General features: G+C 44.8%; 1 protein-coding gene across 4 annotated transcripts in view; it reads right to left on the bottom strand.

Annotated features, from left to right (window-relative positions):
* PAK1 (p21 (RAC1) activated kinase 1) overlaps positions 1 to 10,874 on the bottom strand; it is a 110,977-nt gene extending 100,103 nt beyond the window's left edge. For 2 of the 4 annotated variants that reach the window (XM_037885493.2, XM_037885239.2), the window contains exon 1: positions 10,732 to 10,874. The gene's annotated coding sequence lies outside the window, so the exon portion shown is untranslated. Of the gene's footprint in view, positions 1 to 10,052; positions 10,200 to 10,731 lie in introns of those variants that run through there. The other 2 variants (XM_037885161.2, XM_037885316.2) reach the window with 2 other exon arrangements.
* Between the last annotated feature and the right edge of the window lie 311 nt (positions 10,875 to 11,185).

The raw sequence follows: 11,185 nt of genomic DNA on the forward strand, positions 1-11,185 counted from the left end.
GGATCCCGCAGGTCCCAGAGCCATAGTAGTGGAAGTGGAATAAAATTTCAATAAACAATGTGGGAGCAGGTGGGAGTGGGTACTGTGGGGTGGGACAGGAGCAGGATTAAAAAAAAAAAAAAAACCTCCTGCACCGCAAACAACATGACCACCCTGGGCAGCAGCAGCCGCCATTCTCCAGCCGCCCAGCTCTGAAGGCAGTGCTGCCGCCAACAGCAGCACAGAAGTAATGGGGCACAAGTCAGTCTGCTGTAAAAAGTGATGTGTGTGTGTTTGTTTTTTAAAAGGGTGAAAGGCCAAAGTTTCTTCACACACCCCAGTTTGCACACCACTGCCTTAGCTCATAAATCAGATTGCCATCAGCATTTATATCTAGGTTACCTCAGCAAGTTAAGTTCCGGTATAGAATAAAAACTGTTCCCATCTGGGAGCCTGTGATATCCAGTGGCTAGGATTCAGGAGCCCTAAACAGAGCAACTAACTACTTTCTTAGCCCTGGAGGTCAGCATTGAGGCATGGTGGCAGGATAGAGTAAGGAAAGCATCAATGGACTTCTGTGCTGAAACAAATAATTTAAAATCTCCTGGGGAGTCTGGCAATAAAATTCATACAAACATTTGTGAAAGGAAAAAATACTCACTGGGGATAATCATTTGCTACAAGATAATCATCAAAGACATAGTGATCCATCCAATATATCATTTTCACTTTGCATCTTACAATTTTTTTCAGGTGGAAGCTGGCTATTCCTAGGACAATTTCTATTTTTAGAAACAGGCTTCCAGAGTTTAGGAATTCAAATCATCCTCAAAAAACCCCGTAACATTAACTTAACTCCACAAAATATAGGGATAAGCATAGATAGGGATTCATGCTGGAAATCCAGCACTAAATCTTTTTAACCACTAAGGTCCATCTGGTCACCAATACTGCTTGAACCAAGATAGAGCAACATACAGTAAGACCAATGGTCTTCACAGGCAACATTTCTGTATTGAAGATGCCCTCCAAAGCAAAAGAGGACTGCTTTTTTCTCTCCCTTCTTTAAAGTGTGCCTAAAGACAGCTCCCCCCCCCCCCCCCTTCCTGTATGACTTTAGTTGAAAAGGCAGGGTTGTCAAATCCTTAAAGAAAGTTTCTCTCCCAAGTGTTTTAGTTAACTAAATATCAACCAAACCAGAAGTGACAAAGTTTTAAACAATCAAATAAAAATCCCTTCCCCTCTCTAACCAGGTTGTTCTTCTGCAATGCCCATAATATCATAATCCTACCATTTCTCCATTCATCCATAGATTCTTCTAGAGTAGACAAGACCTGACTCTACGGTGGTTAAAAAAAAAAAAAAATCCTCCAAGCATTATATATAAAATAAAAGCCTTCCGGGAGTGCTTTATAAAGCAGCAAAGCAGACAAGCTCATTTCTCCCCCACCTCCCTTTTGCTGGTGACCTTTAACTACAATATCATTGGTCCAGTAATAGAACACTCGCATTTGGCATCATCTCACTGAATGCCTGTTGGCTAGCAAATCCTGCCGGTGTTAACCTGCTTGGTGTCACTGGTCCATTAAGAAGAATGTGTTATGCAGCAGGAAATCTAGGTTCCATCAAGATTTAATATGTTCTGTAGTTTCTGAAGGAAATGAGCATTTCACTCATGATATTTATTTGCATCACTTTCAGGTCACTATATGCAAATTACTTTCTTTCCAGAAAAGATGCACAACGTAATGGAGTTTTATAATTGAGTGTCTGATTAATTTTAATAAACTAATCAATACCACATTTCAAAGCCTGATGTGTTCGTTTGCCTTTAAATCTCTTTAGACTATATGCCCCTCACTGACAAGCTGTTCATAGAATCATAGAATATCAGGGTTGGAAGGGACCTCAGGAGGTCATCTAGTCCAACCCCCTGCTCAAAGCAGGACCAATCCCCAATCAAATCATCCCAGCCAAGGCTTTGTCAAGCCTGACCTTAAAAACTTCCAAGGAAGGAGATTCTACCACCTCCCTAGGTAACGCATTCCAGTGTTTCACCACCCTCTTAGTGAAAAAGTTTTTCCTAATATCCAACCTAAACCTCCCCCACTGCAACTTGAGACCATTACTCCTTGTCCTGTCCTCTTCTACCACTGAGAATAGTCTAGAACCATCCTCTCTGGAACCACCTCTCAGGTAGTTGAAAGCAGCTATCAAATCCCCCCTCATTCTTCTCTTCCGCAGACTAAACAATCCCAGTTCCCTCAGCCTCTCCTCATAAGTCATGTGTTCCAGACCCCTAATCATTTTTGTTGCCCTTCGCTGGACTCTCTCCAATTTATCCACGTCCTTCTTGTAGTGTGGGGCCCAAAACTGGACACAGTACTCCAGATGAGGCCTCACCAATGTCGAATAGAGGGGAATGATCACGTCCCTCGATCTGCTCGCTATGCCCCTACTTATACATCCCAAAATGCCATTGGCCTTCTTGGCAACAAGGGCACACTGCTGACTCATATCCAGCTTCTCGTCCACTGTAACCCCTAGGTCCTTTTCCACAGAACTGCTGCCTAGCCATTCGGTCCCTAGTCTGTAGCTGTGCATTGGGTTCTTCCGTCCTAAGTGCAGGACCCTGCACTTATCCTTATTGAACCGCATCAGGTTTCTTTTGGCCCAATCCTCCAATTTGTCTAGGTCCCTCTGTATCCTATCCCTGCCCTCCAGCGTATCTACCACTCCTCCCAGTTTACCTGACCGTTAGCTTTATCTTTGAATGTGAAGGGTCACAGAAGTTCACGCCCAGGAGGCTGGTTTAATGAACTAGTGTAATGAAGGGATATCATCAGGACATCATCCACTGGGCCTTGTTATATTTTTTTTCCCCTGACCCCGTGGGTCTGAGAACCCAATTATGCCTTCACATGCACGACTACTCACTTTGAGTTGCACCTTGTATTGAGCTAAGAATTGCACTTTAAATCCCTATCACAGACACAAAGCTAGATACTTGTCAAATTGTTAAAAACCCAAAAACAGCCCAAGTTCTGTCTCTTGTTATACCCATGCAACTGCATAGACTTCCGATGGGTTATACTGGTGTAATAGAGTACAGATCATTTGGTGCCTAGCCTTAGTAAACAAATTCATAGCAGGAAAAAAAATCCTTAAAGCGTAGGATACCATCTTAAAGAAAAAAAAACTTAATTTTTCCTTCATCCTGAACTGGTATGAACTAAAGATGGACCTGAGCTGTTTAGTTCCAGATCCAAATAGAAGTTTCCCCAAATAAGACAAATTCTTGAAACAGTTTACAAAGGGAAAAAGGTAAATCCAACATCACATAAAGTCTTTAAATTGAGGGTGGATGTATTTCTAAAAGACATGCTCTAACTCAGCAGTACTCAAAGTGGTGGTCCGCGGACCGGAGCCATCGGCTGCCAGTCTGCGTGCACATTGGAAAAAAAAATGCCGGTCCCCCACATCAGATAGCTTGAGAAGCACTGCTCTAACTCATTCACAAGTTCCTGGGCTGAATAGTTTTCCATACTGTATGAGTGAACATTAATTCCCTCCGCTGCAAAAATCACTGGGTAAAAATTCTAGTCTGACCTCCTGCCTAACACAGGCGAGAGAGATGATCATAGTGATCTCTGCTGGCCTTAAAATAAACAATGTGCGTGCATGTCTGGGCACATGCATGTATATAAAATGAGAATTATTAAAATCTGGAACCATATTTAGCATAAACAGTTGCAAAAGAGATCTGACGAGGCATATGTATTTCACAAGCCACAAAGCTTTCTATATGCAAATAGAACGCATTGTAACAAACACCACTATCTGAAAGCCCCACTATCTGAATGAAAATTATTTCTCTTCCCCATCCCCCACTTCATGAATAAAATATAACCCATAATGCATCAGAAAGTAAAAGAGAACCCCTGCTAGATAGGGGTACGAAACGCTTGTGTCATTTGAGCTATCAGGTATTTTAACCACCATAAAGCTTTAGTTTTATTGCATCAAGAAGACTGTTCTTTCTACCAAAGTTCAAAAAAAAATAATCCAAAATCCATCACTGCCACCATGACAGAAAACACATCAGTAGAAGGAGTTATAACCACACCAAAGCTGGAACTCTTTGTTCTGACCTTTGGTATTTCTGTTTTTTTTAAAGTCAGTGATTGCAGTTGACGTTTCATCAACGCAATCAGGGATGATGGATGGTCTTGTGCTGAAGACACTGGACTGGGACACAGAAGATCTAGATTTAATTCCCAGCTCTGCAACAGCTTAGACAAAGCATTTACCTCAGTTCTCCATCTGTAAAATGGAACAATTGTACTTCCTTTCTCCCATCCTCTCTCATTTGTTTAGAGTGTAAGCTCTTCAAGGCATGCACTATATATTATGTGCAGCGCCAAGCACAGTGGGGTCCAACTGTCAGTGAGGGTCTCTGGGTGCTACTGTCAAATAATTTCAAATGCAGGAGTGAAACAGAGTACACATGCTATGCTGTTACAGCCTTTGACATGGTCTGTTTGTTCCTGTATTGAAGAAAGATACACATCATTGGGGACAGAAAAAGAGTGTTGTGCTAAATCTCTTAAAAAAATAAAATCAAATAAAGCACCTGATTCACCATACTAGGGCTGCCAGTTAACTGCTGTTAACTCAAGCAATCAACTCAAACCAAATTAACTATCAAAAAATTAATTGCAATTAATCTCAGTTTTAATTGCACTGTTAAATACAGACACTCCCCAGTTTATGCAAGACCCGATTTACGCAAATCTGCATTTACAGAAAAAGTTCCATAAGCTAGAAATAGGAAGGGGGATGGGGGGTTGGCGTAATGGTCGAGTATGCGTTTCCAACTTACGCAAAATTCGAGTTAAGCAAGGCGTTCCGGAACGGAACTATTGCGTAAGTCAGGGAGCGTCTGTAATAATAGAATACCAATTGAAATTTATTATAAATATTTTGGATGTTTTCTACAATTTCAAATATATTGATTTCAATTAACACACAATACAAAGTATACAGTGCTCATTTTATTTTTATTACAAATATTTGCACTGTAAAAAAAGTAATAGCATTTTTCAGTTCACCTCATCGAAGTACTGTAGTGCAATCCCTTTATCGTGAAAGTCCAATTTACAAATGTAGAATTTTTTTTTTTACATAATTGTACTCAAAAACAAAACAATGTAAAACTTTAGAGCCTATAAGTCCTACTTCTTGTTCAACCAATCGCTAAGACAAACAAGGTTGTTTACATTTATGGGAGATAATGCTGCCCACTTCTTATTTACAAGATCACCTGAAAGTGAGAATAGGTGTTTGCATGGCACTGTGGTAGCCAGCACTGCAAGGTATTTACGTGCTAGATATGCGAAACATTCATATGCCCCTTCATGCTTTGACGTGTAGATTGCACTCTCTTTTGTTTCTTTTTTTACAATGCAAATATCTGTAATCCAAAATAATATAAAGTGAGCACTCTACACTTTGTATTCTGCATTGTAAGTGAAATCAATATATCTGAAAATGTAGAAAAACCTCCAAAAAGATTTACACTACATTTAAATTGGTATTCTATTATTGTTTAACAGTGGGATTAGTTTTTTTTTAATCTCGTGATTAATAGCGATTAATTTTACCATTTGAGAGCCCTACTTTGTTGCACTCTTCCACTGATGTTAACATCATTGATTCCAGTGTTGAAGTGGACTAAAGCAGGTACAAAGAGCACAGACCATCCAAAGAAACTGCATTGGGAAAAAGCTATTGTTTAACCTGCACCCCAGATCAGAGGCAAGAGGTCAAAAAAGCCCCTGTTTTAGCTTTAATAACAGAAACCAAATGTATGGTGCTCCAGTTCACATAATCATTCTGAAGTCTGGATGATTACCTGAAGCACCGTAATTGATCTGCAAAACAGAACAGGATGCCTCCACCATTCTTCCATCCTCTCCTTCAATGACTCTGTGACACACTGTACTTCAAAATAGCACCCTGAAAAAACCCCATACTCATCATTCGTAGATTATCATATTTCATACAAAGCATGCCATGTAAGATGCTATATGAAAGGTCATGATCTGCTGAAACCCATTGTTCTGGCCAAATATGTAGATCATTAGTGTGTTATAAAAGTTGCTGTACAGTGTTACTGAAATATGCTGTACATTTACTAGTGACATACAAAGGACCTCCACCCAGAAGGCCATTAATTAGCAGGGGAGTTGTAGAATCACAGAATCATAGAATATCAGGGTTGGAAGGGACCTCAGGAGGTCATCTAGTCCAACCCCCTGCTCAAAGCAGGACCAATCCCCAATCAAATCATCCCAGCCAGGGCTTTGTAATCCAGGGATTTACAATTCTATGAAGGCTGCCCAAGCACCACACAATGGGAACTGCTCTACTCTATGACTCAGACCACACCAGGTTGATTGCTCAACCCAGGCACTCAGCAAAGCCTACCAGGACATGTCTGGGCAAGTGCGTCTAGGCACATGGACTAAGGATATAAAATAGGGAACAGTAACAGCAGGCCTTTACCTTTCTCCTCCCCCACACCTATGCTAGAAGCAACAGGAATGTGGAGAAGGTGAAGGTGATCTGAGGAGATTGGTCTGGGCTTAAGGAGAAGCCTGTGCATTAAGAAGTGTAACATCCAGTGGGCTGAGAAAAATTCTGATCTAAATACTGCCTTGTGTAATAAGGTTTAAGATTTAGATTGTACATTTATATTTTATTTTCTTTGCTAACTTTCTCTGATCCTTTATGCCTACCACTTAAAATCTATCTATCTATCTTTCTGTAGCTAATAAATCTGTTTTATACTTTACCTAAAACAGTGTATTTTGCTTGAAGTGCTTGGGAAATCTCAGCTCAGTTACAAAGTTCGGACCAGGGCAAGAAGGTACAGCCTGGAGTGTAAGGCTGGGGGGAATTGGCTGGAGCCTCTCTATTGTTGGTTCATGAGTGGCTGGGAGAAGCATTCATGTAACTAGGTTGGGTGTGTTCCTGCTTGTGGATGGCTGTGTAAATTCAGTAACTGCCAGACAACAGTGAGAGGGAGTGCAGGCTGGTGGGTCAGAGGGCTCAGCAGTACCCCAGTTCCAGGTTGCACCCCAGGGATCCTGTCACACCCTCCTGAAAACACACATGAATTCAAAAGGCCTCTAAACCCTACCTCTCCTCATCCCAAATAAGCATTAGGTAAAGGAACTTGCAACTCCTATGTGAACAGAAAGAAAAGGAGTACTTGTGGCACCTTAGAGACTAACAAATTTAAGTTTTTTCATGAAATTGGTTAGTCTCTAAGGTGCCACAAGTACTCCTTTTCTTTTTGCGAATACAGACTAACCCGGCTGCTACTCTGAAATATGTGAACAGAGTACTTTGTCACTGGACTTGCTGTTGCTTCCCCTTCCCCTGTACTTCATGTAAACTGTCTGTTTAAACTATAAGCTCTTTGAGGCAGGGATCCAGTCCTCATACTTTGCACTGGTGATTTTTAAAAGTTACCCTTTCAAAAGAAAAGCTTTGCAGGACAGCTGCACCAAAAGGGAAAAATGAGAAAACATGTCTCCGTAAACAGGATTAAGAACTCAAGCCTGCTCCCTCTCAAGTTAATAGGAATATTGCAATTGGCTTTGATGAGAGTAGAAGGGCAGGCTCTAAGTCAGCAAGGAAGGCACTCAGATACTACACTTATGAATGCCATATAAGTGTCTAGAGAGAGCAAAACATAGGACCAGTGATTTCCTCCATGCAAACACCACAGTGTCTGACATAATGGTGATTTTTCTGATCAGCTAGATGTAACAAAAATAAACCCCAAATAGCTAGTAATAGTGAGGTAGATAGACGTTTGGAGCTCTGACCTATCTGATGAGAAAGGTTAGCACTGAATTTAAAACTGTTGCAAGCAAACTGATACAAAGAAAACTCTCATTCATTTTTTGTAAATAACTAATTTTTGGGCGGGGGGAGGAGAAACCAGGCTTGACATCTTTAAGGTATTAGAAAATTCAAATCTTTCCATTTATATTTCCCCCCCCAACACACACTTCTTCCTCATCTAGGAAGAAGACCTGAAAAGCAGCCCTATGTAAGCTCCAAAGCTTTTCTCTCTCAACAACAGTTTGTCCAATAAAAGATGCCATTTCCTCCACCTGGTCTCATCCATAACATTCACTGAGCAGATATACATGATGGTCAGTGCACTAACGTTCTTATTCTACAAGAGTGGTTTCTTCCTCACGTTTAACTTTTATTTCAATGCCACATATAGGAGGGGTACCTGAGTAGCTTTAGCATCACATCTGAAAAGAAAAAAAAATTCAGTCTCCCTGCCGAGTTCAGGTATGACAACTATCCACCTGGCTGTCACCCTCCACCCATTACTTTCAGTATTATGTGGTGTTGTACATATACAAGGCCAAATTCTGGCTCAAGGTTCAAAAGAAAAGTAATCAATCTTCAAATAAACGAAAGCAAATACTGGAATAGCAGCATTAACGTCTTCCTATATTCTGGCTGTCCTCTCTCTAGACAGATTACACCTGCTTATAGGAGCAACCTGCATTAAGGAGGGTGGGGGGCATCAAGTAACCTCAACTGCTCAGTGGACACCTATAAGGATTGCATCAAAGCCTTTCTAAGGGCAGGTCTACACTACTGCGTAAGTCGGTCTAAGCTATGTCGCTCAGGGGAGTGAAAAAGACACCCACACCCCATAGCAATGCAAGTTACCATGACCTAAGCACAGTCATAGAACATACAACAGCACAGCTGCACTGATGTAGCATTTCTAGTGTCGACCTGCCCCGAGCCTGAAAAGTGACAAGCATCCTCCACTTCTCCTTAAGTCCCTGAAGATTGAGGGCACTCAGGACCTCGTGGGATAAGGCCTAACTCATCAAGCAGCTCCCAAAATATGGGGGGGGGAGGGGGGAGGGAATGCAATCACTGTACACAGAGGTTAAGTACTGTATTGGGATTACTCTCTAATTCCCAATGGAAGGAACAGACTTTCTTCCTTCTGCGCCTTGACTTGCTGAAAATCTTTTAGAAACATTACCTCACTCTAAGAAATCCTGCCTAGTGACAACACCCACACTTCTTTTGCTTTTAAAACTTGGTTAAGACTAAATAGTTTAACCATGCAGTCCTCACAATTATTACCACATATTAATAATGTACATAATAATCATAGGTTTCAGAGTAGCAGCCGTGTTAGTCTGTATCCGCAAAAAGAAAAGGAGTACTTGTGGCACTTTAGAGTCTAACAAATTTGTGTAGCTTACAGCAGACGATGTTTCTCAAATATCAAGCCAAATTCTGAAGCCTTTTATTCAGTTTCTACTCATCTTTCTCCCCCGGAGAAACTCTTACTGGAGGTTGGGGATGAATAAGGACTGAGTAATTGCCAGTGCGAACAAATGTTCTGTGACATCCAGACAGCTCACATAGGGTTGTGATTTTTAAAGCCTCTGGAAGAGGAAAGTAGCCAGAATCACAGTAGACATCAGGTAGGAATAGGAGGCTTTCTGAATCCGGGCAATTTCACATTGCAGTATGTACAGAGTTGCAGAATGAGATAAAGTCATTCCTCCAGCAGAACCCTCCTGTGGCTGCTCCCCTTCCTCCCCAGGAACAGCCTTGAAGAAAGCCACCCACTGAGACACACCCACGCTCCCTGAATTCTCCCTTCATCACATGCAAAAAGTTCAATTCTGCCGCCCGAGTTCTCGCCAAGCACCAAAAATAAAACCCCAGAAGAGCTGCACTTTGCATTTTCACCCAACACCGACACACACACACTGCAAGAAGCTATACCAACCTCCTGTCCCCACCACCTATGGCTCTGTTCACTGGGCACACAAAGCCGGGGGCGGGAGGGGGCGCATCTCCACTCCCCAAACCCCTCCCCACTTGTGTCACTAGCCATACAACCCGCTGGCTGGTGGTGCAACCCCCGCCTCCGGATTCCTGGTCCTCAATTCTCTGTCTTCACCCCAAACAACCCCCCCCCCCCCAGCTCTCAGTCCGCTCACCACCTCAGAAGCCAGAAGGGCGCTCCGAATCGCGACACGATCTTCCTTTGCTCTGCTCCTTAAATACTCCCATCGAGTCCGTGCCGAAGCGTCTGCCAGCCCCGGGCACCCCCACGGCTTCAGTTCACTCGACAAAAAGCCCAGCAGTGCTGAACCCCGCAACTGCCTCGGCGGCTCTCCCCCTTCCCACAAAACCCAAGCGCCCGTGCCCCGATCTCTCTACTACGAGCTATGAGAAAGCAAGGGGGGGACCCCCCCAAGCAAGGGGGACCCCCCCCCGGTTCTCTCTAGTCAATGAGCCCCAACAGAGCCAGGAAAAGCTGCAGCCCCAGGGTAGGTCCCAACCCCCCCAACACACACAATCCCTTCGGCTCACGCTGGCCCAGGCTAAGGGGGGGGCTGGGAACGACGCTCCCTTTGTTAAATGAACCAGCGTCGTGCGGAGGATGGGAGCAGCCGGCCCCTCTCCCTGGGCTGAGCGGGTCTCCCCCAACCCCACCGGCGCGCTCGGAGCCCGGCTCGCCAGAGCCGCCCACACCCGCCCGGCAAACTCGAAGCGCCTCCGTGCGCGCTGCGCCCCGGTTAGCAACTTGCCGCCCGCCAGGGACTCCGGGCGCCGCAGAGCAGCGGGGGACCGAACCAGCGCCGGGCAGGAGGCGCCCCAGCGCCCGGGACTCACCGCGGGGCGGCAGAGCGGCTCCCTGCCTCTCGCCCGGCAGCGGCGTCCGCTCCTCTCTTTCTCCCCGGCCTCGCACGCCCCGCGGCGCGGCGCGGCTCCCTCCGAGACCCGGCCCCGCCTCCCCCGGCACGCCGCGCCGGCTTCCCCTATTGTCAGCCGCGCCTAGCCCAGGCGGCAGCCCCCGGCCGCCCTCCCAGCGGCTCTTCCCCCCGCCCTGGGCTGGGTCCCTCTCCCATTGGCTGCTGGGGGTGGCCTCTCCCCTCCCCCCTGCGAGGTAAGGAGTGGGAGCGGGACACGTGAGGGTGAACAGACAGGAGGCTTGCAGGGTGATGTCATTTGGGAATGAGGTAGAGGCGGCTGGGATGGGGGGCTGCGAGCCGGCAGCGGGAGCCCAGGCAACCCCCCCCCCCCCAGCCAAACTCCCTGCGCCGCAGTATCTTCCGCAGTTTGCCCG

The sequence above is a fragment of the Chelonia mydas genome, chromosome 1 (assembly GCF_015237465.2).
Source record: "Chelonia mydas isolate rCheMyd1 chromosome 1, rCheMyd1.pri.v2, whole genome shotgun sequence".
NCBI classification, from domain to species: domain Eukaryota; kingdom Metazoa; phylum Chordata; order Testudines; family Cheloniidae; genus Chelonia; species Chelonia mydas.